This window comes from Kogia breviceps, chromosome 2 (assembly GCF_026419965.1).
Source record: "Kogia breviceps isolate mKogBre1 chromosome 2, mKogBre1 haplotype 1, whole genome shotgun sequence".
Classification (NCBI taxonomy): Eukaryota; Metazoa; Chordata; class Mammalia; order Artiodactyla; family Physeteridae; genus Kogia; species Kogia breviceps.
The window spans coordinates 172,360,101-172,372,560 of NC_081311.1; the positions used below are offsets into that span (position 1 = coordinate 172,360,101).

Consider the following 12,460-nt stretch of genomic DNA (forward strand, 5'->3'; position numbering starts at 1 on the left):
TTTTGTTTATCCACCTTGACAAAACACAAAGATTCTTTCTGGCAGAACATTTGGTGAATGCAGAGGGGTTCAATTTACTTCCATATCGTTGAGTTAGATGGGTTTTCATGGACCATTGCAGAAATGTATACCTAACAGAACCTTAAGAAAATTTAGGCTCTAATCTGCTTTGATCAGAGAGAAGGATTTGATGTTGCTGACAATTGTCTACATGGATTGCCTTTGTAGAGTTCCCCATACACCCTGATAAAAAAGAACTCAAGAATGTATCTCCTGTAAAATGCATCTCCCGTGAAAAGAAAAGGGGCGCTTGAGGGAACCTGTACTCTGCTTCTGATTGAATGACAGGAATGAGTAGAAAGAATCGATGGACATGAGAGAGAAACTCTTTGGTGAAAACCGAAGATCCGTTACCGGGCAAACATACATGGTCAGCAAACTTTATTTTTCAAGAGCCATCTACTTAGGGAAGAGAGATTTTGTTGAAAAGCGTGTGTGTGTGAGTGTGTGTGTGTGTGAGGGTGGGGGGAGTTATTTGAGGTCATTGCTCAATATTTTCCACTAACTATCAAATATAAACTGTATACCACACCCCAGTTTGTGCTCAAGATGTTTGGCACCAGCAGAATATTTTGCTGCCCTTTGGAAAAACGATCTCTGCCTGGAAGGTGTTGGGGCACAGTAGTATTTTATAAAGATTCCCTGTTTATTCATCCAAGAGAAACAAGGGAGTTTTAAATGGAAATTGAAGGTTGAGTGTGATATTGATGGTTCCTGGGGTTGTGAGGTGGTAGAAAGGTAATTGTTGGATTGTACCTTTCCACCCCAAGGCCTGCCATAGCCTAACCTTGAATAAGAGAAGCATCTTGCCTATCTGTAGCTCCCATGTCATTTATTGCTTAATGCCGTACTTTAAGACAAATGACAATATTCTTTGGCATACTAGGATAAATGTCAGTGTTTTGGTTTGGCTGGAAAAGACACAACAAAAAAAGGGAGTGTTTTGGTAATGAAGGCCTTTGAAAGTCATACTTAAGCATTTGGGTTTTATTCCATTGTCAGCTGGGAGCAAATAAAAATGTTTGTAGCAGGGAGTGGTATCGCTGAATTTTTGTTTTTGTAAAGATCATCTGGTAGCAGTTTGGGAGTTATTGCCACAACTGAAGTCAAAGATGGAAGGGCCTTAGGCAGTGAGAGTTAGAATGGAGATGAGGCAGACTTATTTGAAAGACATTCATTTAGGAGATTAATAGAAGCTTTCAGGAAGCTTAGCTAAGCTAGGATAACCTTCTCAATAACTTTTTTTATTGAGTTGTCATTGAAAATCAACCCTGGATAGAAAAACTATAGCTAATTTCAGGCATACAGATGTTTCATTCCATTTTAAAGGCAATGGGGTGGGGGAAGAGAAAATTTTTTCTTTATGAAAAAAATACCGTTGAATCAAGTGCACATGAAATGATACCTATTTTCACTCTGCTGGGATCAAGGTCTTTTCATAAAAGGCACTTGCAGGCTGATTTGCATGTCCTACCCTCAGGCTTCACTAGGACAGTTTAAGAGAACACAGCACATATTTGAAAGGTCAACGCCTACTTACATAACAGTTGACTTAATGCTCCACCCAGAAGTTTGTGTCCCGATTTGTACAATCTGTATGGCTCTGTTGATTGTGGGGAGGAAAACAGAGTGAATGATTAACCTTGGGTCAGGGAGAAGCTCTCAGGCTTAGTTTCTTTGCAAGACTTTAAGATAATGAACACATGGGTAAAATTTAAATATCAGGCCATAAAGTGGTCTATTGCCTCTGGAATCAGAATGCCTGCCTTCAAATCCCAGTCTATTTCTTCCTGGCTGTGGAATCTTAGCCAAATCACCTACTACCTTGAAGCCACAGTTTCCTCATTTCTAAAATGAGAGTAGTAATAGTTCTAACTCATAGGGTTGCTAATGATGACCACAAAAGGAAATCCTCAGAAAGTGGCTAGGTCAGTGCCGGACTCGGAAAGCATGCTCAATAATTATAGCTATTGATTACTACCAGTTTAAGACTAAAAGCAGTACACAATGGAGGGGGGTAGAGGGAAAGTAGAAAGATAATGAGATTTCTTTGTATCACTTCAGGAGAAAAATGAGAAGATTTAAGTACAGATTTTAAAACTTGTGTGTTTTATATTTTGAAAAATATTGATCTGTATTGAGATCACACCTTGTTAGATGCCTGCCTTCTGAAGGCAGTTGGGGGACCCCTATGTCGAGCCCCCAAAGGCCACTATTATCCCCATATCTGACCAAGAGTGGTGAGAAAATAGATACTGTAAAGCATTATATTTCTCTTACTTTTTAAAAAGCTGTTTTCATCTTTTGTTAAAGGTCTAGGTCTTTACCTCACTTTTCTCCAAATATTATCTAGAGTCTGGGAAAGAATCACCACCATTAGCAATGTAATGTTTCAAAGCCTTGGTCAGAGCAGAAATCCCTAAATTTCCTTAAAAAGTGATTTCTCTGTATGCAAATAATTTTTTAGCAAGAAGAAGTAGGCACTTAATTTGGAAACCTTGATGCCATAGGACTTCTGTAACTATTTTTGTAGGGCGTATGACTAGATAGCTACTGGAGATCTGAATTGTTCAATTTATGTTGTGGATATTTTCATCCACATAAGCAGTCAAAACTAGAGCTTTAATCCTTTTTAGGGTCTTCTGGGCAATGTTATGTCTACTGAAGAACTGATCTTGGAAGCAGCAGCCACAACAGAATACTTACCAGATTATTAAACTGCTCAAAAATAGATACCACCCATGGTTTAGACAGTAAAAAAAAAGGTTGTATGTGACTATGTTGGTCTGCGTCTAAAATCGTTAACCATGACCTGAAATCTCTGCAGACAAAGATATGCTTCAGAAAACTCAGGGACACCGAGTGGAAGTTTGTGCTGCTACCGTAGTATACCTCTGTTTTCTGTTTCATCATTACTTGGCACTAAAAATGTTTTGGCCTTAATCACATATTGTCAATAACATTGACAGAAATCTAGAAAGAATACCCAGTTTAGGATAGAAACTGAATTAGCAGCTATTATATGCTTATTTCAATTTGTATCCAGATATTTCTAAAAAAAAAGAAGGAACAACACTCAAGTAATTTGCAAAATGTATTGAAGTTGCAGACACTTCACAAAACTATTCATCATCCAGAGAGGTACTTATTGAACTTGGTAAAGCGGGTGGAAGGGAAACTTGTTTTGGTAGCAACGGTAATGTTTTTTCAAGACAGAAGCACAAAAGTGGGGGGAGGTGAGAGGGGCAACAATTCTAAAACTTCCTCCCAGTCGTACAAGATTACGCCTGAAAAATTTCTGCCGTTTTTCACTTAGAAGGAGATATAGGAGGGAGTATAGGATCAAATGTAGTAGTGGAAGATAAAATAAAGCAACAGTTGAAAGATTTGCCCATTGACAGTAAACAGTTGAGTTCCAGAATCATTATTGCGATGGTTTAGAGACATCCTTCATGAACACTTAATTATTTGACAGTAGTGAAAGTAAAGCTAGCAGGCTCAGCATTCAACTTTATCGTGGTCAATCTATCTATATTAGGTGCAGTTTGTTGAGGTCTGCAAAGACAGATGTTGAAGAGACCATTGGGAAAAGAAGCAGTGCAGAAGAAAGGACTCCAGAGACTGAATTATATCTGTTGGAATGGTTGAAGCAATCAGTGAGAAAGGAAGACTAAAGGAGTCTGAGATTGCAGCGCTGTTTATAGTAGCCAAGACATGGAAGCAACTTAAATGTCCATTGACACATGAATGGATAAAAAAAAGATGTGGTACATATATGCAATGGAATAGTACTCAGCCATTAAAAAGAATGAAATAATGCCATTTGTAGTAACATGGATGGACCTGGAGATTATCATACTAAGTGAAGTACGTCAGACAGAGAAAGACAAATATATGATATCACTTATATGCTGAATCTTTTAAAAAATGATAAAATGAACTTATTTACAAAACAGAAACAGACTCAAAGACTTAGAGGATGAAATTATGGTTATGGCGGGGGAAGGGTGGGGGAGGAGGGATAGATTGGGAGTTTGGGATTGACATGTACACACTGCTATATTTAAAATGGGTAACCAGCAAGGACCTACTGTATAGCACAGGGAATACTGCTCAATATTCTGCAATAACCTAAATGGGAAAAGAATTTGAAAAAGAATAGATACATGTATATGTATAATTGAATCACTTTACTGTACACCTCAAACACAACATTGTTAATCAACTATGTTCCAATATAAAATAAAATAAAAATAAATAAATAAACGAATTAATTAGAAAATAAAGGAGTCTGAGAGCTGTTTTCAGATACTTGAAGATGAAGAAAAAGTAAGACATTTATGCTGTCTTAAGGTCATAAATAGTAAGACATTTATGTTGATTCCAAAGTTGGAGCTAGGGCAAAAAATTAGTTGGCATAATAGCTAGGAAAAGTTTGGCTTAATGGATGGGATTTCCCTGGTGGTCCAGTGGTAAAGAATCTGCCTTCCAATGCAGGGGACACAGGTTCGATCCCTGGTCAGGGAACTAAGATCCCACGTGCCACGGGGCAACTAAGCCCACGCGCCACAACTACTGAGCTCGCGCGCCTCAACGAGAAAGCCTGCGTGCCACAAACTACAGAACCCACGCACTCTGGAGCCCATGCACCACAACTAGAGAGAGAAAACCTGCATGCCACAACTAGAGAGAAGCCTGCGTGCCGCAAAAGAGCCTGCGCTGAAGCGAAAGATCCCGCCTGCCTCAACGAAGATCCCAAGTGCTACAGCTAAGACCCAACGCAGCCAAAAAAAAAAAAAGAAAAGAAATAAATAAAATAAATATTTTTTAAAAGTTTGGCTTAGTGGAACCAAGAACTTATAGCTGTTCAAAACCTACCAACTGGAATTCCCTGGATGTCCAGTGGTTAGGGCTCCATGCTTCCACTGCAGGGGGCCTGGGTTTGATCTCTGATCAGGGAACTAAGATCCCGCATGCCGCGAGACAAGGTCAAAAAAAAAGAGAAAACCAACCAACAAACCAAACAAAGAAATATTTATACATTGCACTTGAATGGCTGCTGGTGGGGACACTGTAGAATGCATTGACACCTGCACTCAGGGGTTCTTTAACATCATCCATTAAGGACAAGAGTCTATGATAACAGACATTACTTTTGAGCCCTTATTCTCTATTTACTGCTTAGGAAACTGAAGGTGAGGAAACTTAAGGAAATTGCAAAAACCATTCAGTTGGCAAGTTGGCATGGTTAGATTCTTATCGAAATGTGTTAAGTGCCCAAGTTCTTACCCTCTGGGCACCCAAGGTACAAGAATCCTTTCTCAAGGGTGTTTAAGGAAATAGTTTCTGAGAATGACGCGGAGTTTAGAGAATAATTCTACTTTCCTTTTCTAGAACTGTACCTGTGGCTGAATAAAAAAGCAAAACAAAAATAAACCACTCTTCCCTGCAAATGAGGAAGACTATGTAGGAGGAAGCTCAGAATGATATAAGATAAAGAAAGCCTCTTTGTTTTTTAATTAGACCCTTTCTCACCACTCCTCACTCCCCTCCCCCAAGGCCCAGTGGATCCAGCTTGTGAGAACGTGTTTTTTTTTTTGTTTTGTTTTTTTTTTTTGTGAGAACGGTTTTTATCTTTGAGCTTCTGTTGTGGCTAGACAGCAGTGCTGTGCCAGAGGCCCATATTTACCCAGAATCTGTTCTATACCTGGGCCTGGTTCTAACTCTGCTGTTAAAGTTACTGCAAATGTGGAAAAGTGAAGAACCAAATTACCAGACCAGGAACCAAATTACCAGACCATGGCTGGACTCCTACCAGCCATGGCAGCTGGATTCTGAGGACATTAGGCAAACGCATATTCTTTACTGCTCCATAGCAGGTTAAGTCTCAAGTCCCCTCGTGGTCTCTCGTGGTGACCTGGGCCATACGTGGACTGCATTTGCCCAAGAGCCTCTTCTTTCTGCTGGGACCCCACTGTGATTTCTTCTTGTCCTACAAAGGGCAAGGGTACTTTCAAATGGTGCATATCCACGTCTTGGCTTAACACTTCAGGCACAAGACATAGGTGAGAGAGAAGAAAATCAGAAAGAGGAAGAAAATTTAACCCAGTTTCTAGTTTTTTTTAAATTAATTTATTCTTTCTTTATTTTTTTATTTGTGGCTGCATTGGGTCTTCGTTGCTGCGCACGGGCTTTCTCTAGTTGCAGAGAGCGGGGGCTACTCTTCGTTGTGGTGCGCGGGCTTCTCATTGCAGTGGCTTCGCTTGCTGCAGAGCAAGGGCTCTAGGTGCACGGGCTTCAGTAGTTGTGGCTTGCAGGCTCTAGAGCACAGGCTCAGTAGTTGCGGCGCATGGACTTAGGGGCTCCGCGGCATGTGGGATCTTCCCGGACCAGAGCTCGAACCCGTGTCCCTGCATTGGCAGGCGGATTCTTAACCACTGTGCCACCAGGGAAGCCCCCCAGTTTCTAGTTCCAATCAAAGCCCTCCAACCAAACCCCACTGTGAGGCTCTGAGGACTCCATTTTGTCCTCACCTATCAGAGCCCTCAACGGGAACCAGGTTCTTCATGGGATCAGTGCCCCCTAGAGGTTAGCATGACCCATCGTCACATCTCGAGATTTTCCTCTTATCTTAGATATGTTTCTTATTAAAGCAAACGAGAGCTATTTTATCTCAGTACACTACTGTGGATCACTTGTGACCCATCTCTGAACATCTGGACATCTTACTCTATCTATTCCAGGATTCCTTCACAATTATCCCTGGTGTCCCAGCTCCAGAATAGTTTCTTGTTGGTTTTCCCCATTGGTCCACCCACAAATTCAGATTGCATGACATAGGGCCAAGATTAGGGTGAGGCACGTGAGGTTGGGTCATGCAAGTACAGAGCCAGATCCTGACTTCACTTAAAATTTTGATATTTTGTTCAGCATGGATCTTTTGCATTCATTTTGTTTACTGAGATTTTTGGTGCCTGTTAAATTTTGCCTTAATTACCTCACCCTAGTTCCAGCCCTGCCATGACACCTGAGCCCATTGACATTCACGGTACTAGGTAGCCTATCATGTTGAAAGAGCACTGGAACTCAGGAGAGATGGTTCTAAAGTTTTGTTCTACATGTCATTAGCTGCATGACTTTGGATGAGTCACCTTCCCACTTAGGATCCCAGGGGCCAAATCTGAAAAATACAGGTGACATTTAGTTTAAACTTGTATGAGAAGGTCAGAGATGGCAGGACAATGTATTCTAGCTCTTCTACTGTCTATGCCTCCAAGTAGAAGCAAATCCAGTGCTTTGCACAGAATGGGTATTCAAAAAATGTCTTCTAGGGACTTCCCTAGCGGTCCAGTGATTAGGGCTCCGTGCTTCCACTGCAGGGGGCTACAGCTGAATGGTTGTAAGTGTACTGGTTTTTTACCCTCGTGATCACGAGGCTGCCTGTGAGTTGTGTCTGCTGCTGCTTCCCAGCATCAGGAGACAGTGTATCGCTATAGCATATACTGCATATTGCTAGCTGGGAAAAGGTCAAAATCCAAAATTCCAAGTACAGTTTCTACTGAATGTGCTTTGCTTTTGCACAATCATAAAGTCAAAAAATAAGTTGAATCATCATAAGTCGGGGACGGTCTGTACTTTGGATAATTCAAAAGCCAAGTATTTCTCCAAGTACTCAAGCCTAAGAAAGCAGTCAGAAAATATCCTGGCACCTATACAAGTAACACACTATATCGTCACTAAAACATAATGCAAGCAGTTTATTTCCTGACAAGGAACTTGGAAGCAACTGAGTAGCAAATCACTTGATACAATAAAATTTCTTTTTAAAAATTCTACTTTTAGAACACTTTCCTCTATCTTTTCTGTCCATCACAGATTTTCTCTAATAAGACAAAGTCAGACAAACCACTTCAAGCCTAAAGTCTGATTCCCTGAAACTATGTTTAATAACTCATGTGACTAGTTATTAAAAGAAAAATCTTGGCAATTCTAAGCTCAACTTTAAAGCCACCTAAGAATAGTCATGTTAATAGTAACCATAGATACCTTGAGTCAAAAACACTTCAGTTTTGCTTGCATTCAGATAAAGTTTTGAAGGTTCTGGAAAGAGATATTCAGAATGGTCATTCTATTACTTCTAAAAAAGTCTAATTCCACCATACTGACCTGGAAAATTGACTGAAAGGCAGTGTCCAGAATGTTCTTTAGAATTTACCTGTTTTTCACTTCGGAACTAGCTTGTTAAGCAACACCTGCGTTGAACTTTATGCCAGTTACAGTGCAAAGCAAATCATCTTCTCAAGCAGGTTTTTCCAGCTGTAATGTGCTTAGGCAGCAGTTACAGGCCCTGAATTATTACCCTAAAATGGATTTGGTAAGCCTACATTAAAGAGATAGATAATATGAACTAATGGTTTATTCAGTGCCTTTTCAACAACCATGAGAAGGGAGTCGATGTGATGTACCCAGAAGGTATCCCAATCAACCACTTTCACCTGCATTTCCACGGGATGGGCACCGTTCACCCAGGTACTGAGATTGGTGCCCTTTGATGACCTCTTTTGACCTTTGGGCATGCTAAATTTCTGCTCAGCACAAGCTTTCTCCTTGACCATGAGCTCAAGTGAGTCAAGAAAGGGATGTGGCAGCCTAAAATAAAAAGAGGGGGAGTGAATTTGCCCTTGGCTGTTTTAATAGAATTGTGGGAGTATTTGTCCAACTCTGCTTGAGCTGGTCAGAATGCACCCGGGGGTACTGTGTTCTTTCCTTGGAATTAAATTTATGAAGAACAAGGATAAACTGGAGCATGCCCAGAAGAGAGGGGACAGGTTGAAGAGAAAGCTTAAAATGACATCAGGGGAGGAGTGTTGAATGAACTGGTGGAAGCTATTTATCCTGGAAGAGAAAGAGCAGGATAACTTTTTTCATGCAGAGAAGGGAATTGTTTTATCTGGCCAGAGAGTAAAGCTAAGAATATGAGGGAAAGAGAAATTTTAGCTCAATATAAAGCAAAACTTTCTAGAGATTATAGTTGTTAAAAATTGGCATTTATTCATTTAATACATATTTCCTGAGCATCTCCTATGTGTTCTGGGCCCCAGTGAAACAGAGGTGAATAGCAATGAACTGAAGCCATGGAGCTTTCAGCCTAGCACAAAGCTTTGTCAGATGATGGCACATTTCTCATACTTAGAGATGTTTAATGAGACAACCATAAATTGAAGGTTTTTCTGGCATCGAATGTGACTGGACTTAATGTCTAAAGTTCTGCCAACCCTGAAACTCTCTGTTTTGGTTACTCTAATGTTACACTTGATGCAGTTTGATGGCTCTCCCTGCCATGAGTCAGGATGTACAGTTCTGATTCTGTGGCTTAGCCATGGTCTTCTATCAGTCAATGCATATATGCAGTGCTGCCTCTGCTAAGTGTAGTTTCATTTCATTTTATTTTATTTTATTTTATTTATTTTCTGCTAAGAGGGATGGGGTGGCATGGAGAGAAAACACTATAAAAGATCTTTCATTTGTGATATACAGTGAAGGGAAATAATTTTCTTATGTCCCATATTCACCCCCAAAGATCTGGTTGTCATTTCTATTACTTTTATTCTTTTTCAACTTGCCATTATTGCTTGGGGAATGGGAGCTCTTCCTTTACAGACCAGTTTCAATTCTTTAATCTCTTTGAAGGAGGATGAAGTCAGGTGGCTAAAAACCACAGAATCATAGTCCTTAAAGTAAGATGAGATAGTAGAGATAATCTACTCTAGTCCTTTCATTTTATACACAAGAAAACAGAAATTTAGCAGAACACTTTAAAAGACCTGAATAGAAAGACAGAAGCACCAATAACCACTAGAATTTTAGGAAGAATATTGACTTTGGGCAAAGAAAGTTTTATGAAGAATCAAATAGAGGGACTTCCCTGGTGGTCCAGTGGTTAAGACTCTGCCCTCCCACTGGAGGGGGCACGGGTTCAATCCCTGGCTGGTGAACTAAGATCCTACATACCGCATGGCATGGCCAAAAAAGAATCAAATAGAACTTCTAGAAATTACAAAGTTAATCTTGAAATTTAATGTATGCATAAAATTGTAGCTTAGACCCAGCTGAAGGGAGAATGTAAACTAGAAGACATATCTGAAGAAGTTATCCAAAATGTAACACAGAGAGACAATGATATGAAAGGTATGAAAGGAAGGCTAAAAAATGAGGAGCAAAGAGTAAGAAGATCTAACATATATCAACTCAGAGTTTCAGAAGGGGATAAAGCCTTGTGTTAACCAGGTGGTTAAAAGTGGATGCACAGGGACTTCCCTGGTGGGCCAGTGGGTAAGACTCCGTGCTCCCCACGGAGGGGCCCTGGGTTCAATCCCTGGTCGGGGAACTAGATCCCACATGCATGCTGCAACTAAGATTCCGCATCCGCAAGGAAGATCTCACGTGCTGCAACTAAGGCATGGCGCAACCTAAATCAATAAATAAAAAAGAAAGAAAGTAAAAGCCAAGGATCCTTAAAAAAATAAAGACAAAAGAAAAAGTGTATCCACAATCAGAATCTAGTTTATATTCAGATGTTTTGATCATTTAATAATAAAGGATTATAAAATAATGTCCATAATAGTCCTAATCAGGACACAGGATGACTGATTTGGGTACCACTCAATCTGGTGGTTCTCAGGGGTGCCAGATATTCTCTGGAGAGGAGAGGGTCCCCCACTGTCTTGATAGCATCCACAAACCCTTACATCTGTGGTTTAGGAGGAAGGGTTCCTGTGGTCTTCATCTAACTATAGAACAACTCTTTAAGAGAATAAAATTGGAAGACAAAAATCATCCTAAAAGGAAATCAGAACCATGATTTGTAAAATTATGAAATGCCTGTAAATTTCTCATATTGATCATGTTTTTGCTATTTAATTATTCTCCTCTAGTGAGTAATAGTAAAGTCCTTATGACAAATATAAATTTTTGCGGAGCAAAGAATATGGAAGTTGGAGAGATTTGTGACAAGAGAAGCAGGTAGAGTCAGCTACTGAGAGAGAGGGAAGTGCTGAGTTTCTGGGGCCCCTCAAGGATAAGAAGAGAAAACCGGCAGCTGGTTCAAGCCTGGCTCTGAGGTTAAACAGTAGAAAAAGACAAGCAGGATTCCCCAACAATGCATCACTGCAGTCAACATAATAACTTTTTCCTCCTTACTATAGTCAGATAAGAAATGACAGTGTAGGTAGAACCTGCCTAAGGACAACAATAATATCTCAAAATCTAGGTAGAGTTGTGTTTCTGGCAATACGGCATTATAGATATTCTTTTAAATCTTTTCACTACAAAATCTCTAAAAGCCACTGTACTAAGTGTAAAAATCATCTTTTTAAATGTATGGCTGAGCTGGCAAGAAAGTAAGGAAAATCCTTAGTGGCCTGAACTGAAATGGGAACAGGAATCTAGAGAGACATCAAAGTTTTTGGCTGTCTTATCGCCCATGTGATCTTTCCTTTGTTCTTACCTCCATGCAAAGCTCAGAAGGTATAAGGCAGGATCTGGAAATTTCCTTAAATGCCTAGAACCAATAAGTAATCCAGTTTTTGGTGAGAGGCTCTGTGTGCATATTGGGGTGCATTTTCAACTCTCCCTTAGCTTCCACTTCCCTTGCACGGAATCTCAAGGTCATCTAGAGGTGAGAGCTTAGGGCCTTTTCAGGTCTTTCTTGTCAATGCACAGAGCCCTAGGCATGAGCACAACCCTATACATGCGTGTGGCCTTCTTGATTCAGCTTCCCAAAACCCCTCTGTATGTCTCATTCTGTTTTAAATTTTTTGTTAGTCTAATGTTTTCCCCCAACTGGTATCCATCACCTCAGGCAGCTGCAAAGTTAAGTAATTGCCTGTAATTGTTTTCGACAAATGTTTATGGGGAAAAAGTTTTTCACACTTAATGAGCTCTGAGTTAAGTCAAATAGACGGTCCTGCAAGTGGGATTTTCCAGGGAACAAACAGGTCATATAATAAGTCTCTGGGGATGAAGTTTTGAAGGAGCTCCAGCCCCTTTCTGTTCCTTCCAGTGGCTGTCAGGCTGCTGGTCTTCACCATGAATGCAGGCTGTTGGTTTTCAAGAATATCACAAAGCAGGAGAGTCTGAGCTGGGACTAGGGCAAGTTAAAAATGCCACAAAGCTCATTTCTTTTACTGAGATTGAACAGTTTTTTCCCCTCCTTCTCCTCCTCCTTCTTCTTCTTCTTTTTTTTTTTTTCTCCTTCTTCTTCTTAAACACTCCCCAGATTGTTGTAAGCCTTTGGGAAATTTCCAGAGTTCTGAAACATTTGATTCTGACCATTTGCCGTTTCTTATTGCTTCTGTGGAAGAGAGAATTTTCTGAGGTCCTTACTCCACTATTTTTGCTG

At 40.3% G+C, this 12,460-nt stretch overlaps 1 protein-coding gene across 14 annotated transcripts in view; it reads right to left on the reverse strand.

Moving 5' to 3' along the window:
* The window catches only part of CMKLR2 (chemerin chemokine-like receptor 2), an 85,210-nt gene that overhangs the window by 18,980 nt on the left and 53,770 nt on the right, over positions 1 to 12,460 (reverse strand). For 6 of the 14 annotated variants that reach the window (XM_067026664.1, XM_067026661.1, XM_067026662.1 and 3 more), the window contains one exon: positions 1,601 to 1,663. The exons of 5 other annotated variants lie outside the window; for them this stretch is intronic. The gene's annotated coding sequence lies outside the window, so the exon portion shown is untranslated. Of the gene's footprint in view, positions 1 to 1,600; positions 1,664 to 5,833; positions 6,053 to 6,229; positions 6,471 to 12,460 lie in introns of those variants that run through there. 3 more of the 14 variants (XM_067026667.1, XM_067026668.1, XR_010839181.1) reach the window with 2 other exon arrangements.